This window comes from Lithobates pipiens, unplaced genomic scaffold (assembly GCF_037356315.1).
Source record: "Lithobates pipiens isolate NorthernLeopardFrog02 unplaced genomic scaffold, aLitPip1_a1.2 Scaffold_3, whole genome shotgun sequence".
NCBI classification, from domain to species: Eukaryota; Metazoa; Chordata; class Amphibia; order Anura; family Ranidae; genus Lithobates; species Lithobates pipiens.
In genome coordinates this window covers 281,004,239-281,023,806 of record NW_027507790.1, presented here as the reverse complement: position 1 = coordinate 281,023,806, position 19,568 = coordinate 281,004,239, and the positions used below count along the sequence as shown (strand labels likewise).

At 44.6% G+C, this 19,568-nt stretch overlaps 1 pseudogene; it reads right to left on the bottom strand.

The window, feature by feature from the left end:
* Positions 1-14,063: 14,063 nt before the first annotated feature.
* LOC143941291 (vomeronasal type-2 receptor 26-like) overlaps positions 14,064-19,568 on the bottom strand; it is a 55,403-nt pseudogene continuing 49,898 nt past the window's right edge.

Below are 19,568 nucleotides of genomic sequence, written 5' to 3'. Positions count from 1 at the left end.
ACTAATGTTGAGATTACTGACACGGTCTCACTACACTACACTGAAATTATCTGAGCTTTCCCTACTCTAGCTGCACACTATGCAAAGCTGAATGATGGTCCTCCTCACTACACTCACACTATCCCTAGACTGACACTAAACTAATATTCTACACTGACAATTGAAGCAAAATAGCACAGTATAGCACACTAACTGATAGCACTGAACAGAGTCCTGTTCTATCTCTCTCCACGCCAAAATCACACTGAAAATGGCTGCCATTTAAAGAATAATTTTATACTGTGGGGCGGGAATGAGCCTTGATTGGATAAAGTCATGATGACAGTGTCCAATCATGACTCTGACAGTGCTCTGTGCCCTGATTGGCTGAAGCTTTCACTGCTTCAGCCAATCAGGGCTTGCAATGCACTGCTCAGCACCGCAATGCATTGTGGTCGGTTTGGGGGGGAACAAACGGTCGAAGGACCCACTTGTTTGGCTATTTACCGAATGCCCGGACAGGGAAAGTTCACCCATTCCTAGAGTAGGAGAATCTATTTTGGGGAGTAATTTTTGGTATGTACATGCTATGTACATGCTATGTGTTAGAAATGTTGTATAAATGGACAACCGTGTAAAAAAATGTTTTCATTTTCTTTCCACATTTTCCAAAAACTTGGAGAAAAAAATGACATGTTTAAAAGACTCATTATGCCTCATAGATTATACATTGGGGTGTTTTATTTCCAAAATGTGGTAATTGTTGGGGGGTTTCCATGGTCCTGGTACTCCAGGGTCTTCAAAATTGTAAGAGGTAGTCAAGAAATTATATGTTTAATTCATGCTCCTAGAACGCCTGATGGTGTTCCCTGCATGTTGGGCCTCTGTATGTGGCCACACTGTGGAAAGGTCTCACACATATGGTATCGTCATCCTCAGAAGTAGTAGAATGTGTTTTGGGGTGTAATTTTTGCTATGCATATGCTGTGTGTGAGAAATAACTGGATAATATGACAATTTTGTGAAAAAAAGAAAAAAAAATCTTGATTTTTCAAAGAATTGTGGGAAAAAATTACAACTTCGAAAAACTCACCGTGCCTCTTACTAAATACCTTGGAATATATACTTTCCAAAAAGGGGTCATTTGTTTTTGTTTTTTGTTTTTACTTTCTTGGCTAATAGGGTCTCGAGAAATGAAATAGGCTGTCAGTACATCAGGTGTGATCAATTTTCAGAGATTGGCACCACAGCTTGTGGTCCTTTCACAAAGACCAAATAATATACACCGATTTTTGTTATTTTTACCAAAGATACAGTATGTAGCAGCATAATTTGTGGCCAAAATTTATGAAGAAAAATTACTAATTTGCTAAATTTTATAACAGAAAACAAAGAAAAATGCATTTTTTTACAGATTTTCAGTCTTTTTTCTCTTATAGCGCATAAAAAACAACAAAAAAAAAGTGATTAAATACCACCAAAAGAAAGCTCTATTTGTGTGAAAAAGGGACAATTTCATATGGGTACAGTGTTGCATGACTGAGTAATTGTCATTCAAAATATGAGAGCACCGAAAGCTGAAAATTGGTCTGGTTAGGAAGGGGGTTTAAGTGACTAATGTAAAAAATTTAAAATAATGAATTTGGGTGGAAAAAATATGAATGCAATCTACTCACTCGGGGGAGAACCTCTGGGGGAATCTAGGATGAAAAAGGACCTGCGGGTCCTAGTAGATGATAGGCTCAGCAATGGCATGCAATGCCAAGCTGCTGCTAACAAAGCAAACAGAATATTGACATGCATTAAAAAGGGGATCAACTCCAGAGATAAAATGATAATTCCCCCGCTCTACAAGACTCTGGTCCGGCCGCACCTGGAGTATGCTGTCCAGTTCTGGGCACCAGTCCTCAGGAAGGATGTACTGGAAATGGAGCGAGTACCAAGAAGGGCAACAAAGCTAATAAAGGGTCTGGAGGATATTAGTTATGAGGAAAGGTTGGGAGCTCTGAACGTATTCTCTCTGGAGAAGAGATGCTTGAGAGGGGATATGATTTCAATTTATAAATACCGGACTGGTGACCCCACAATAAATAAATACCGTACTGGTGACCCCACAATAGAGATAAAACTTCTTTGTAAAAGGGAGTTTAACAAGACACGTGGCCACTTAACCACTTGCCAACCGCCGCACGACGATGTACGTCCATTTTTTGAAGAGGGATATCACGGTAACGGCAGCAGCTGCTGCCACAACCGAGGTGTCCATCTCTTCAGGCGGCGGTCAGCTGTACGATAACGGTGGTCTCCGTGGCGGATTCGCCGCGAGATCACCGCTATCGGCGGCGGGAGAGGTGCCACCCCCCCTCCCGCCGCCCTCCCGCACCTTCCGCCGCTTACCGGAGCCGTCGGTAGCAGCGGAGGCGATCGTGTCCTTCTGTCGGCTGGGCATAGAGACAAGTGAGGCTAAGATGGCCCCCACTCGTCTCTATACCATAGGAGGGCGGAAGCGACGTCAAAACGTCACTTCCGCCCATACCTCTTAAAGGTATATTTTTTTTTTTAAATGTCAGATTTTCTTTTTTTTGTTGCATTTTAGCCCAAATATGAGATCTGAGGACCTTTTGACCCCAGATCTCATATTTAAGAGGACCTGCCATGCTTTTTTCTATTACAAGGAATGTTTACATTCCTTGTAATAGGAATAAAAGTGATCCATTTTTTATTTTTTTTTTAAAGTGTAAAAATAAATAAAATAAATTAAAATAAATAAGAAAAAAAAAAAAAAATTAAAAACACCCCGTTACGACGAGCTTGCGCACAGAAGCGAGCGCATACGTGAGTAGCGCCCGTATATGAAAACGGTGGTCAAACCACATATGTGAGGTATCGCCGCGATCGGTAGAGCAAGAGCAATAATTCTAGCCCTAGACCTCCTCTGTAACGCAAAAAATGCAACCTGTAGAATTTTTTAAATGTCGCTTATGGAGATTTTTGAGGCTAAAAGTTTGACCCCATTCCACGAGCGGGCGCAATTTTGAAGCGTGACATGTTGGGTATCAATTTACTCGGCATACCATTATCTTTCACAGTATAAAAAAAAATTGGGCTAATTTTACTGTTGTCTTATTTTTTTATTCAAAAAAGTGAATTTTTTCCAAAAAAAGTGCGCTTCTAAGACCGCTGCGCAAATACGGTGTGAAAAAAAGTATTTCAATGACCGCCATTTTATTCTCTAGGGTGTTAGAAAAAAAACAATATAAAATGTTTGGGGGTTCTAAGTAATTTTCTAGCAAAAAAAACTGTTTTAAACATGGAAACACCAAGTCCGAAAAAGAGGCCTGGTCCTTAAGTGGTTAAAATTAGAAGGAAAGAGGTTTAACTTTAAACTATGTAGCGGGTTCTTTACTGTAAGAGCGGCAAGGATGTGGAATTCCCTTCCACAGGTGGTGGTCTCAGAGGGCAACATCGATAATTTCAAGAAACTATTAGATAATCACCTGAACGACCGCAACGTACAGGGATATACAATGTAATACTGACATATAATCACACATAGGTTGGACTTGATGGACTTGTGTCTTTTTTCAACCTCATCTACTATGTAACTATGTAACAAGTCCTCTATGTGATAGTATGAACAGGTGACAGGCTCTATACTTTATACAGACATCCGGGGACTTTTAGACCCCTAATGTCTTCCCTGCCCCCCTGCAACCAATAAAGCACAGAACTTTCATAGAAGGATCTCCACACACTGACAGCTCTGAGTGTATTAAATGTGAAGAGCGGCCTCAGCCCCAGCTCCTCCCGATGGCCACAACACTGATGCGTTTCGCCCCCGGGGGTTAGACATAGCAGGGTGGGGCCATTGGAAGGAGCTGGGGCCGAGGCCGCTCTTCACATTTAATTCAGAGTGAGACACTATTGATGTAAAATCTCAATGGAAAGAAAACATTTCATTATCTGGGCATATTGTCGGAATTGTGTAGGGAGCGCCGTATATTTACTGTATGTTGAGAAGATTATGAGGTGGTCTTGAGTGTCTGAAATTTGTTGGATACTTTTAACCACTTAAGGACCAGCCCTATTATTTTAGAGTCGGTATTCACAAGTTAAAATCATTTTTGTTTGCTAGAAAATTACTTAGAACCCACAAACATTATATTTTTCTTTTTCTTACACCCTAGAGAATAAAATGGCGGCCGTTGCAATACTTTCTGTCACACCGTATTTGTGCAGCGGTCTTACAAGCGCACTTTTCTTGGAAAAAATAAACTTTTTTTTAAATTAAAAAATAATACTGCAGTAAAGTTAGCCCATTTTTTTTTGATATTGTGAAAGATGATGTTAGGCCGAGTAAATTGATACCCAACATGTCATGCTTCAAAATTGTGCCCGCTCGTGGAATGGCAACAAACTTTTACCTTTAAAAATCTCCATAGGCGACGTTTAAAAATTTCTACGGGTCAGTGCGCATGCGCCGCGCCCTGTGATGGTCGCCTGAACACAGGGCTCTGCAATGTCCCAGCCTTGCCGCTCACTTAGCGGCTGAACACCGCCGAAACACACAGCGCCACGAGTAGCAGAGGTACCCACCGACACAGGGGCACTAGCGGATGCCAAAAGGGAAGGCGAGGAGAGGGCTGAGCACCGTCTCGCAAGCCTCCCCGGAGCGGCCAACATTTCTAAGATGGCGGCGGAGCGGCCGCCTCACGAGGCCCTCGCTGGAACAGCAGGCTCTTCTCCCTGGCAGGACAGACTCCACGAAGAGGTATGTGGAGGGGGTCTCTCCCAACAACTCCAGGGAGTTCCCCAGTCCCCTGCCACCACAATATCGCTAATACAGCATACACTGGAGGACATCCAGGGCCTATCTCCTGAAGGGGATCACATATCACAGCATGCAGGTGCCTTCATAGACGCAGCACAGCTCATCCCTCAGCCATCCCAGTCCCCTTAGCCACAGGACATGTCTTTTATGTTTTCCAAATTTGCAGAGCTGCTTGACAGGGGGCTAGCGCAGACGGCGTCTAGAATTACCCCTGATATAAAATCTGATCTCCATATGCTGGGCTCCCGCATTGAAAGTATTGAACTTAAAATGGATGCCACGATCGATCGAGTAAATCAGAATTCCGATTGTTTCCAGGAACTACACGATCAACTTGAGGGGGCTTATGCCAAAATCGACGATTTGGAAAATAGATCCCGCAGACTCAATTTCTGCATCAGGGGGCTTCCTGAATCGGTAACAGATGTACATGAAGCTGTCCATTCACTTATAAAGACCCTCATCCCTGACATTAGAACACACCGAATGGAACTGGATCGCGCTCACAGAGCCCTGGGCCCCCCCCGCCAAGATGGTCTCCCACGCGATATAGTGGTTAAACCTCACTACTTTAGCGTCAAGGAAGAGGTGATGAAGAGAGCTCGGTCATCACCCCAACTTCAAATTATGGGTCACCAGATACAACTATACGCTGACATTTCTTTCTTCACCATCCAAAAAAGGCGATCCCTCAAACCTTTGCTGACGATCCTGACTCAGAAGAATATTAAGTACTGGTGGTTATTCCCATTCGGCTTGAAATTTGACTTTAATGGTAAACCTTTCCGCTTCACCTCACTCCATGAAGGAGAACTGCTGCTCCGCAAGCTAGGCCTCATTCCTTCGGATCCACCATCCCCCATGCAGGCCACTTTGTCTGGGATGTCCAAACGTCCGCCACCATCCAGCCCTCTCACTTCACTCTGGATCTCCCCCAAGCACAAGAAAGCTAAAGATGGTCTTCCTCCATGAAAATGACACAGTCCTATTTTTGGCCCAAAAATGTATTTTTTCTGTGGGACTCTTTTTTGAGTCTGAACCTTTTTAGGTTCTTTGGTTTCAGGACCTTTTGCTAATTTTTCTCTCTCATTTTACCCCCCTTATAACACCTTCCCACCCCCCATTTTTTTTTTTTTGTGTGCAAGTTATATATCACAGCCATTAGTTATGGTGTGCTACAGGTGTTCAGTTTTGTCTATTAGTTATAAATTGATTGCTATTAGGTTGGTGCTGTGGGGGCTGGGACGTTCTTCCTGAGCACTCTTTCCTCTCTGGGTGGGATAGTCCCTGAGGGGCCTGTCTCATCTAGTCTGGACGACTCCTCCTTTGTGAGGATAGAAATGTTGATTTCCTTCGGTGGGTGGATCCGTTATTATCCCCCACCTGGGAAACATTTTTCTTCTATGTATTTTTCTCTTGTCTGTTTCATTTTCTTCTTTTTCCTCCTTTCTCTCCCTGATATAGCATATGAAGCGGTCTCTCTCTCCCTTGCGGCTCATTTAGAAGCATGGATGTCCTTTCCGGTGCCTCGCAGTCTGCAGCTGGTAACAAGCGAGAAGGTGGGTCCTCAGGGTATCCCTACCTTCTGTGCCTTTCTGCTCCATGGCTAACATACCCTACCACAAACCATTACTGCGACTAGCCTCCCATAATGTGCAAGGTCTTAATTCCCCAATCAAACGTAAAAAGATTTTCCAGCATTGTCACGCCCTAAAAATTGATATCCTTTTTCTTTAAGAAACACATTTCCCGAAATCTTATCAACCCTCTTTCATTCACGCCAAATTTCCCAAATTTTACTTAGCTAATTCTGACAACAAAACCAAGGGGGTAGGTCTTTTTTTTTCAGGAAGGGTTCAATTTTCTTTGGTTTCCGAATTTAGAGACCCAGGGGGTAGATTTATTCTCCTTAAAATTATTATAGATGAACAAATTTACTCTCTTATCTCATATTATGCTCCCAACAAGGGGCAAGCACAGTTTTTCCAATCCATGCTTAGTACCTTATCTACACTGACGGAAGGAATAGTCATTTACGGCGGAGATTCTAATTTAGCTTTTGACTCTGGGGAGGACAAATCAAGTCCCCCAGGAAGGAATAGGGTTCGTCCGACTAAGCAGAGCCTTAAGGTAGCCAGACATTTATATCATTATGGTTTGATCGATGCCTGGAGGGAACTTAATCCCAGGGTTCGGGATTATACTCATTACTCTAGTCCTCACCAAACCTTTGCAAGAATTGATCATTTCTTTATCCTCCAACAACATATCCCACTAGTGCGTCGGTCAACCATTAGGGACTCTGCTTGCTCGGACCATTCCATGGTGCTTCTCTCCATTCAGGGAGGGTCGATCCCTCGATCCGAGTTTCACTGGCGCTTAAATGCCTCCATTCTCAGCAACCCTGTACACATTACGGAAATAGAACAACATATCCAGGATTACTTCCGCCTCAATGATGTGGAAGACATTTCCCCCCTCAACGCTATGGGCAGCTCATAAGGCCACCATAAGGGGAGTCCTCATCCAACTGTCTACCAGGTTACGCAAGGCTCGTAAGGCAGAAATACACAAACTTGAAAGGGAATTTTCTTCCCTAAGCAAAAGTCATAAAGCTAACCCCACACAACTCTCTACAGACAGACTAGATGTGGCCCGTAATGCATTAAATCTTGCACTTACTGCGGTAGCAGAAAAAGACCTCAGATGGGAGGGAGGACGCTATTACCAACATAATAATAGTCTTGGTACCCGACTTGCTAGACGTCTTATCCCTAAAACCAAACTATTTTCACTTCCCAAAATCAGAATGGATGATGGTTCACTATCCCAGAATCCCCCAAAAATTTTGGATGCATTTCATGATTTTTATCTCTCCCTCTACGGCAATACAGATAGTGGCTCGCATTCCGACGCTATTCATTCATTCTTACAGTCAATTCAAATCCCCACACTGAAGGATCACCATAGGGACGATTTGGAAGCTCCATTTTCTGCAGAAGAAATAGAAGGGGTCATTAAGGACCTTAAGTCGAATTCGGCACCGGGGCCCGACGAATTCTCGGTACCTTACTATAAACATTTTTCGCAAACTCTAGCCCCATACCTAGCACGCTTCTTTAATCACCTCAGATCTGGCTCTCCTTTGGATAAAGCCTTAAATTCAGCTTTTGTCACGGTAATTCCCAAACCTGGGAAGGACCCCAGTTGCGTGTCTAATTATAGACCCATATCTTTGATCAACAACGATCTTAAAATCTTAACTAAACTTTTGGCTAATCGTCTTTCTAAATTCATTAGCCTATACGTACATGCTGACCAAGTGGGCTTTATCCCAGGGAGACAAGGCCCGGATCAAATAAGGAGGGCCGTGGACATAATCTCACTGTTGCAGTCCAAGTGGGACGGGGGTCCCCCTCAACAGGGGTGCCACCTCTCACTGGATCTAATGAAGGCGTTTGACTCAGTATCCTGGTCATTCCTGTTCCCCACACTGGAAAAGTGGGGATTTGGACAATCCTTCATGAACATCATTCACGCACTCGACTCCAGAGGCTTGAATAAAGATGCAGGGATATTTTTCAAACCCCTTCTCGATCCTTAGGGGCACAAGGCAGGGGTGCCCCTTATCTCCATTGATTTTCGCCATGGTCATTAAAACACTTGCTATATCAATTAGAGCGAACCCTGACATTAAGGGTATAAGATGTGGATCGAAGATACACACGTGTGCTCTATTTGCTGATGATGTTCTGCTATTTATTTCCTCTCCCACCACCTCGCTCCCAGTAATATGCAAACTCCTTAATGATTTTGGCGGTATCTCTGGGTTAAGGGTCAATTATGCCAAGTCCTTAGTGCTTAATATCTATACTAGTTTCACAACTTAAACATAACTTCCGCTTTGATTGGTCAGAATCGACTCTCCCTTACTTAGGGATACACCTGACAGCTCCAAATTGTATTCAGCTAATTTCCTCCCGACATTCCGAAAGCTAGAGGAAGATCTGGCCTTCTGGGATACCCTTAAGTTATCCTGGATGGGCAGAGTAAATTCGGTTAAAATGACACTTCTTCCACGAATTTTGTATCTCTTTCGGTCATTACCTATCCCTGTACCTAAGGACCGCATTCGTAGTTTTCAGTCCAGAATCATGAAATTTATTTGGGGTTCCAAGGGTCATAGAATCTCTAAAGAAACACTTTTCCGTAATAAAAATCAAGGGGGTCTAGGGGTCCCAAACATCCTTTCTTATTATCAGGCGGCGCTACTCTCCCAACTGTCTACTATATACCTTAAAACATCCCAGCCAGATTGGGTTCACATGGAGAGACAAGCGGTCCCTAACCATACTTTGGATTACCTCCTATGGAGCGCGCCTAAGTCCAGACCGGCCGTTATGGCACCTACTCTCTCCCACTCCATCGCCCTTTGGGACTCTTTGAAAAATAATCGATTTATTACCTCACACTGGAAACCACTTTCCCACATATTCAGGAATCCCCTCTTTCTTCCAGGGCAGGATATTATGGCCTTCCGTTGGTGGCTAGATAAAGGGTTGTATAGGATTGGCCACTTTATTTCACCCAGATCATAAACCTCTAGCCTCAGATCTGTAAGCTGATTGTTCATAGTCTTATCTGGTTCAAATGGTTTAGTTATATTTAGTCCAAGGTAATTCATTGTTCTTCATTTCGGGACATTTATTTTCTGATACTTAATCCAGAGGATGCTGTTACATAGGTTCCGGATCCTGGGTTGGGTGGGGTCTCAGGGTTTTCAGCTCAGCAAGTTCCCATTTGGGGTGCTGGGCCCAGGAGGCTCGACCTCCCAGTTCATATATGGGTTCTCCGGAACCAAGGGTTTTATAACTATTGAGATGTTGTTTCGTTAGAATTTTTGAATTTAAGATTTACCTGGTCTTCACCCGATAGCTTATATAGATAAGCCTCGCTCAATAACTCTCAGGGTTTATTTTCTGTCTATTCTGTACTCTATTGTATTTTATGGTACAATTGTGCACTGTGCAAACATACTTTTGTTTCTGTATATAAGCTTTCAATAAAAATCTATTGAAATGAAAAAAAATTCTACGGGTTACCAGTTTTGAGTTACAGAGGAGTTCTAGGGTTGGAATTATTGCCCTCGCTCTAATGATTGCGGTGATACCTCACGTGTGTGGTTTGAACACCGTTTTCATGTGTGGGCACGACTCACGTATGCGTTCGCTTCTGCACGTGAGCTCGTCAGGACGGGGCACTTTACTTTTTTTTTATTATTATATATTTTACTTTTTTTTTAAACTGTCCTTTTAAAAATAAAAAAATTGGGTCACTTTTATTCCTATTACAAGGAATGTAAACATCCCTTGTAATAGAAAAAAATTATGACAGGTCCTCTTAAATATGAGATCTTGGGGTCAAAAAGCCCTCACACCTCATATTTACACTAAAATGCAATAATTTATTTATTTATTTTTAAATGTAATTTGAAAAAAAATAAGTAAAACAATTCTCCTTTAAGAGCATTGTGTGGAAGTGACGTTTGACGTAGTTTCCACCAGTCAGTGCTATGGAGCAGACCGGGGACCACCTTCCCCTTACTCGTCATCCAGGCTACCATGGGAGCAGACGCGATCATCTCCTTTCCTGCCACCGATAAAAGTGATTTTGTGGTGAATCCGCCGTGCTGTAGTCTTCTTTCGGCTATAGTGTGGCCAGAAAGCGGTTAAAGAAGAAATACAGCCTAGGAACAACAGAATGTTGTGAGTGTTGAAAGAGTGTTGTGTGTTCAGTATGGGTAGGTAGTTGGTAGGTAGGTAGCTGTCTCCAGGGGGTATGTAATATAGGGATGAGTTTGATGTTCGAGTCGAACGTAAGTTCGGCTTGAACATCGGGTGTTCGCCCGTTCGCTAAACAGCGAATATTATGGGGTGTTTGTGGGAAATGTAAGCACCTGTGGATCGTCCTATAATGCACTGCGAGATCGCAGCGCATTGCCGTTTGATGATTGGCCAAAGCATGCACCTGACCTGCATGCTTTGGTCAATCCCAGAGTGCTCTACTGAGAGAGCCATCAATTGCCAAAGGCAGTGTGCCTTTGGCCAATCATGGCTCAGGGGGACTAAGTTCACGGTCCACACTATGTAAGGCTGCTTATATGGCGGCCGTGTATGCTGTGCTAGATTAGGCAGGCAGTTTTTTTTTTCTCTGGACTGTCTGCGCTGTGAGAGAAGATGGATTTACATTGCGGAACACTTTTTTTTTTTTTTAATAAAGGAATTGTCAAAAACTGTCTACTGTCATTTTTTTACCTTTTTGATGCTTTTTTGGTGAATGGGTAGGGGTACAATATACCCCTACCAATTCACATAGGGGGGCCCGGGATCTGGGGGTCCCCTTGTTAAAGGGGGCTTCCAAATTCCAATAAGCCCCCCACAACCAGCTGGCAAGGGTTGTGGGGATGAGGCCCTTGTTCCCATCAACATTGGGACAGGGTTCTCTGGGGGGGACCCTCCCCATGTTGAGGGCATGTAGCCTGTTACCCCCCCCCCCCCCCCCCCCCATTCAATTTACAAAGAAATACACACACAAGAAGAAAGATTATCTGATTAGCTCCTATAAAAAAATATATATTTTAAAACACAACTGATCACAATGTGAACATGCTCTCATCAACTTAACTAATATAAAAAATGATATCTGAATACACCAAAAAATTTTATTTATTAATATAGCCGGATACATCTACATACAATATAATTAACCACTTCAGTCCTGGAGAGATTTACCCCCTTAATGACCATGCCATTTTTTTGCGATACAGCACTGCATCATTTTAACTGACAATTGCGTGGTCGTGCGATATTATACCCAAACAAAAATTGATGTCTTTTTTTTTCCCCCACAGAGTTTTCTTTTGGTGGGATTTTATCACCTCTGCAATTTTTTTTTTTGCGAGTTCCTGATTAGGGATGAGCTTCGAGTTCGAGTCAAAGTCACATTCGACGTGAACGTTGGCTGTTCACCCGCGAACAGTTTGGGGTGTTCGCAGCAAATTCGAAAAGCCGCGGAACACCCTGTAAAAGTCTATGGGAGGAATCTAAACTGCTAATTTTAAAGGCTTAAATGCATGGTATTGTCATAAAAAGTGTTTGGGGACCCGGGTCCTGCCCCAGGGGACATGTATCAATGCAATTTTTTTTTTAAAGCGGCCATTCTTTCGGGAGCAGTGATTTTAATAATGCTTAAAGTGAAACAATAAAAGTGTAATATTCCTTTAAATTTTGTACCTGGGGCTGTGTATAGTATGCTTGTAAAGGTTCGTATGTTTCCTGTGCTTAGAACTGTCCCTGCACAAAATGTAATTTCTGCAGGAAAAAAAGTAATTTAAAAGCACTCGTGGCTATAATGAATTGTCGGCTCCCCGTAATACAGAGAACAGTCATTGAAAGTCATTGATAAAAAAAAAAATGGTGGTGATCCCCCAAATTCAACTACCAGGCCCTTCAGTTCTGGTATGGATATTAAGAGGAACCCTGCGTCAAATTAAAAAAAAATGACGTGGGGTTCCCTCCAAATATCCATACCAGACCCTTCAGGTCTAGTATGGATTTTAAGGGGAACTCCACGCGAAATTTTAAAAAAATGGCGTGCAGTTCCCCCCAAAAATCCATACCAGACCCTTTATCTGAGCACACAACCTGGCAGGCCACAGGAAAAGAGGGGGGGGGGACGAGAGAGCAGCCCCCACCTCCTGATCCATACCAGGCCACATGCCCTCAACATTGGGAGGGTACTTTGGGGTAGACCCCCAAAGCACCTTGCCCCCATGTTGATGGGGACAAGGGCCTCATCCATGCAACCCTTGCCCGGTGGTTGTGGGGGTCTGCGGGCGGGGGGCTTATCGGAATCTGGAAGCCCCCTTTAACAAGGGGACCCCCAGATCCCAACCCACCCCCTGTTTGAAATGGTAATGGTACATTGTACCCCTACCATTTCACAAAGAAAGTGTAAAAAATTGTAAAAAAAAAAAAAAAAAACACAAAGACACTATTGGGATAAGTCCTTTATTAAAAATAAAAAAAAGTAAAAAAGATTCCAGCGGTGGTAATCCACTCTGGGTATCCAGCGATGGCTGATCATCTCTCCAGGGTACAGCGATGGATGATCTCTCCTCTCCAGGTCCAGGGTCCAACGATGATGTCCAGCGCAGTGCAACCTGTCTCCACCGGAGACACTGTGGGAATCCCAGCAGCCTGACAGGTCTCTTAGCTGAGGACGGGGCCACCCGTCACGTGACCCCATCCCCCTCTGACCCAAGGGGAAACCCAGGCTTCCCCAGTGACGTGCAGGTGACCCGCCCCCCTCTGATGTAATGGAAACCTACTTTATAATGTACCTGTTACCATTTCAAACGGGGGCGCCAGGGTCTGGGGGTCCCCTTGTTAAAGGGGGCTTCCAGATTCCGCTAAGCCCTCCGCCTGCAGACTCCCACAATCACCGGGCAAGGGTTGCGGGGATGAGGCCCTTGTCCCCATCATGGTTCCCCCAAAGCACCCTCCCAATGTTGAGGGCATGTGGCCTGGTACGGTTCAGGAGGGGGGCTCTTCCGTCCCCCCTCTTTTCCTGCGGCCTGCCAGGGTTGCATGCTCGGATAAAGGGTCTGGTATGGATTTTTGGGGGGAACTCCAGGCCATTTTTTTATTTGGCATGGAGTTCCCCTTAAAATGCATACTAGACCTGAAGAGCCTGGTAATTGAATTTGGGGGGACCCACACGCATTCTTTTTTTCTCAATGACTTTCAATGACTGTTCTCTGTATTACGGGGAGCCGACAATTCATTCATTTCAGTACTTTTTAATTACTTTTTTCCCTTCAGAAATTACACTTTGTGCAGGGACAGTTCTAAGCACTGGGAAACAAGCGCTACTTTACAGGCATACTATAGACATCCCCAGGTACGAAATTTAAAGGAATATTTCACTTTTATCGTTTCACTTTAAGCATTATTAAAATCACTGCTGCCGAAAAAAAGGGCCATTTAAAAAAAAAAAATTGCATTGATACATGTCCCCTGGGGCAGGACCCAGGCCCCAAAACACTTTTTATGGTAATAACTTGCATATAAGACTTTAAAATTAGCACTTTAGCCTTTTAATGGTCGAGTCCCATAGACTTTAATGGTGTTCAGATGTTCGAACAAATGTATTGTCTGTTCGCATGTGCTGATGCAAACCAAATTGGGGGTTGTTCGGCTCTTCCCTATTCCTGATCACTAGGAACAGCAGATCTTCATGCTGTCCCCTGTCAAAACAGGCATCCGCCTTGTTTACATAGACAAATTCCGTTCTGTCTCTCTGTGCAGTGATCGCCGGTGGCCGGCGGAAATTGAGTCCATACTATCAATTGCATGAAACGACGTACAGGTAGGTCGTTTCACACAATAGAGCCGCCCTGCCGCCATATATGTGATTAAAGTGACCCAGACACTAAAAATACATTACAAGCAGCTTATAAAAGAACATGTTTTATATATTAATCTTTCGGGAAGGTGGTGAGGAAAATCTTCCCTCTCTGGAAGAGTGATGGGTGTCTCTGATATCGGACACTTTAGGATGATTTGGATACTTTGTCCTCCTCTGATCACTGTGGTTCCTCCTCACTAAGTGACTACATTGTTCTGTATTGATGTAATGGCCGGTGGGAGTAACCACTACACCCAGCAGGGGACAAGGTTTCCAACAAACCCAAAGTGTGCAATACCAATGGTGTCCAGAGCAAAAATTAAAACACACCTTCCAACAGAGAGGTAAGTATTAAATGTTTATATTAAGCAGTGTTCATTCTCAATACACCAGCAAAATACTAATATTAACAGTGATAGAGATAATGTTATAACTACTGGTAATCCAGTGTTGCTCCATACATATTAGCGGATAACTGTTTTTGTATTCAGGTCGGGTCTGAACAGAATTATATAACTTTTTGGAAAAAATATACAGCCAAGAAGTCCAGAACTTGATGCTATTATAGCAAAAACCTCCACAGCCACCATGTACTTCCCTCTGGTGCTCAGATAGGCCGGGATCATGGCAATCCAGACACTGCAGAACACCAGCATGCTGAAGGTGATGTACTTGGCCTCATTAAAACTGTCCGGTAATGTCCTGGCTAAAAAAGCGATAATGAAACTCACAGCGGCCAGAAGTCCCATATATCCCAGGACTGAGTAGAAGCCGATAACTGAACCCTCACTACACTGAATGATGATCTTCCCCTGATAAGAGTGAGTGTCCCGATCCTGGAAGGGAGGAGAAATAGACAACCAAGAGACACAGATTATGACTTGAACCAGTGAGAAGACACAAATGATAGAATTGGGCAGTTTGGCTCCCATCCATTTCCTCCAGGGACTCCCAGGTTTGGTGGCTTGAAAAGCAATACACACCATGATACTTTTGGCAAGTAGAGAAGAGACGGCAACTGAGAAGATGACACCAAAGGAGGTCACACGCAGCATGCAGGTCACATCTACTGGATGGCCGAGGAACAAGAAGACACAGAGGAAGCTCAGCATGATGGAGACCAGGAGAAGATAGCTCAGGTCCCGGTTATTAGCTTTAACAATGGGGGTGTCCTGATGAAGTATAAATATGCCCAATATTAAACCAGTCAGAAGACAACAGAGGATGGAGACAGCTGAAAATACTGCAACAATGGGATCATCAGTGTAGGAGAGAAATTCCATAAACTTTGGAACACACCGATACTTCTTCTCATTTGGCCATTCATCATCAGGACATTTCATGCAGTTTTCACTGTCTGTAGGAAGAACAATACAAACACAATGAGCATCGGGGTCAGAGCTTCGGAGAAAATCAATTATCTTGTGTTTATACAGTAAAACCTTGGAATGTGAGCATAATTCGTTCTGGAAACATGCTTGTAATCCAAAGCACTTGTATATTAAAGCAAATTTACCCCCTAAGAAATAATGGAAACTCAGATGATTCGTTCCACAACTATTTATTCATAAGTCCTTCAGTCTATAGTCCATGTAAACAGATTATAGCAATGTGACCAGGTTGTGTGACCATAAAATGTCCATCCAGAAAATGGCAGCCTCTAAGGATTAATGTACATGGGACATTTTAAAAAACTCTCCCGAACGATTTAACTTGACAGATAGTAACCGACATTTAAAAACTTCAGTTTTTGGCGCGTTCAAATGCCGCATTTAGCCGCATTTACATTTAACAAAATGCGGCTAAATGCGAGTTACCGTGTTTACACACGTTTACAAGCTGTTAGAGTCATTTGGTGTTTCAAATGCCTCTGGAAATTGGGGGGGGGGGCGTGGCTAGCTGGGAACGAAGATGGACGTCTAATTCCTCAGCTCGTCAGCCGGGAGCTATCACCTCACGACACAGGCTGACATCGTTGACCCATCCGTGGCTATCCCACTCGGTAACGACCGGAGGAAACGATGAGCTCATCTCGGAAGAGACTCACCGATCGTAAACCTGAGAAACTCACTGAGTTTGCATACAAGCCGGCGGAGCGTCCGGCGACTAGTCAAAATGGCGCTGACCGGGCCGCACGAAGCGCGGCATATGCAGATCTACAGGACGCTCCATCGGTGGACATCGTGGACGCAGGTACCCTCTCCTCATCTTCCCTTGACCAGGCACCCGATCCCTTACTGGACAGTCCAGCTAAAGCCAAAATGCGGCTAGACATGCCGCCGCAGTGGCATCTCCACCCCCAAATCGAGACCCAGGCTTCAGATCCCTTGTTCTCTGACCAGGCCCTGCAATCCTCCATGGCTGCCTTCCCCAAAGCGGGCCAGTCAGTGCTTGACACGACCTTAAAGGAGATGCTCCTATCCCTCCAGTCTTCCTTAATGACTGATCTCTCCTCCATGTTCTCTAGAATAACATCTGATCTACATTCCTTATCTGACAGAGTGACCAACACAGAATTAGGATTAGCTGACTGTACCACTACAGTCAATGACATAATTGATACCTGTGAGGACCTTAAAGAAGAACACTCCTGGATGAAAGCCAAGCTGGCCGACCTCGAGGACAGATCTCACAGGAACAACCTCAAGCTGCGAGGGGTCCCTGAAAATGTCCCCCCTACTGACTTACCACGCTACGCCAAAGAGCTTATCCGTGTTATATTACCAGACATACCCCCACGTGATTTGATCATTGACCGCATCCACAGAATAGCCAAGCCACCCCGCTTAGCAGCCTCAGTCCTTAGAGCCGTGCTGATGCGGATCCATTTAGGTACTATTAGGTATGAAAGAAAAATCTCCTCTACCATCTCCGTATACAGGAATCCAATTGTTTCCGGATCTTTCCAAATATACCTTACAAATGAGAAGACACCTCAACCCAATCACCAAGTCGCTACAAAACCACAAAATCACCTACAAATGGCGCTTTCCAGCTACGCTCCTCATTGCTAAAAATGGTCACACACATGTGATCGGTGCGCTGGACAAGGGCCTAAATCTCCTCCACTCCTGGGGTGTCATGACTGAACCCCCCGCCTCGACCAACCACCACAGGGCTCCACCTGTGTCCAATAGAAACCTCGATTTCAACAAATCCTAAATGCCGCCTCACCTACTACTATCTGGCCATTTTACGATGTACTAGCTCCCGAGAGCTTTGATCCGCCGACACTTCACCCTTCGTTCCTAGATATCCGAACTGTTTTACCCCTGTCTGGAGGCTTTGTTTAGTGCTACTTGCACCCCTCCAACCGGTTGCCTTTTCCTCTTTTTATTTTTTTCTTTTTTTTTCTTTCTTACTAGTTCCATCGCATGGTTATACAACTCTCCCAATCCCGAGACGTCTAGAGGACAAATAAATAATTGTATCATTAAGTCCTACTAGTATCGCCACATCTTACTCTCTGCCTTTTTTTTCTGTTCCTTTTGTATATAACCTGCACAGTATTGCTCTATCCACAGCTTAGAGATCACTCACACTTCTGTCTCCTTGGACAGTCAACTACTCTGCCTGGACCCTCACAGCACTCGATCTTTGAAGAACCCACCTAAACGTGAGTGATTCCACTATCCTATTCCATTACCCGCCCACCATCTCATACCCACGATGCCTCTCACCATTGTGTCGCTTAACGCCAATGGTTTAAACCATCCGGCCAAACGCCACTCCCTGTGGAGAACTACCTCTGACCTCCGTAGTGACATTATCTGCGTACAAGAAACCCACCTACTGACAGTGGATACCCCACTCTGTAAAAAACACTTATTCCCTCATGTCTTTCATGCCACTGATGCCACCAAATTTAGAGGAGTTATGATTGCTGTCAAACACACAGTTGACTTCCAACTTCTGAAAGCCACATCGGACCCAGATGGCAGATACCTCATCCTTACCTGTAACATCAACCGAACGACCTATACGCTCCTTAATGTTTACACCCCTAACTCCCATCAGTTGTGATTCTTACACAACGTACTCCGAATCGCAAAACCTGCTCAGAATCACCAATTCATAATGTGTGGGGACTTTAACTTGACTCCAGATCCACTGATGGACTCCAGATCTACTGCTACTAGGCTTGGATCACCTCTAAAACACTTCATTTCCTCTCAAGACCTTTATGATGTCTGGCGCTGCCATCATGACTCTGAACGGGACTTTACATTCTTCTCTGCCAGACACCGCTCTTACTCGAGAATAGATCTCTTTTTATCTGATAAGTGGACCTTACAAAAAATTGTTAATTTCGTAATCCACACCACGACTTGGTCAGACCACGCCCCTATCTCTATCTCTATTGAGACTTCTCACTCCATCCCCACTGCTCACCTTTGGAGAGCAAACAACTACCTCCTCCAAAACGATCAATATGCATCAGAAATTTCGACCCATATCACTGATTACTTCCAGTTCAACAAGGGCACTGTGTCTGACCCAGGTGTGGTGTGGAGTGCCCATAAAGCATACCATATATACTCGAGTATAAGCCGAGATTTTCAGCCTCTTTTTTGAGGCTGAAAGTGCCCCCTCGGCTTATACTCGAGTCACCGCTGTCTGACTGCTCGATCAGCGTATTGAGCAGACAGACGGCGGACATTAAAATTCAAAAGCCGCGCCTCCTTCTCCGCCTCCGCCTGTGATAGGCGGAACACTGAATTTCCCAGCAGTCAGTGTTCCGCCTATCACGGACATCCGTTCATTCTCATACTACGGACGAGTATGAGAGGATGTCCGTGATAGGCGGAACACAGGCTGCTGGGAAATTGAGTGTTCCGCCTATCACAGGCGGAGGACGGAGGCGCAGCTTTTGAATCGTAGAATGGCCGCCGAGAAGAGCGGCGATCCATCGGCACGACACGGGACGGAGGAGGCACGGGACGGAGGAGGCACGGGACAGAGGAGGCACGGGACACCGGAAGGCACGGGACACCGGAAGGCACGGGACAGAGGAGGCACGGGACAGAGGAGGCTCGGGACGACGGCGGCTCGGGACGGAGGCTTGGGACACAGGTAGGCTGGACACACACACAAGGCTGCACGGACACACACACACACACACACACACACACACACACACACACACACACACACACACACACACAGGGATGGATGGATGGATGGATGGATACACACACACACACACACACACACACACAGGGATGGATGGATGGATGAATACACACACACACACACACACACACACACACACACACACACACACACAGGG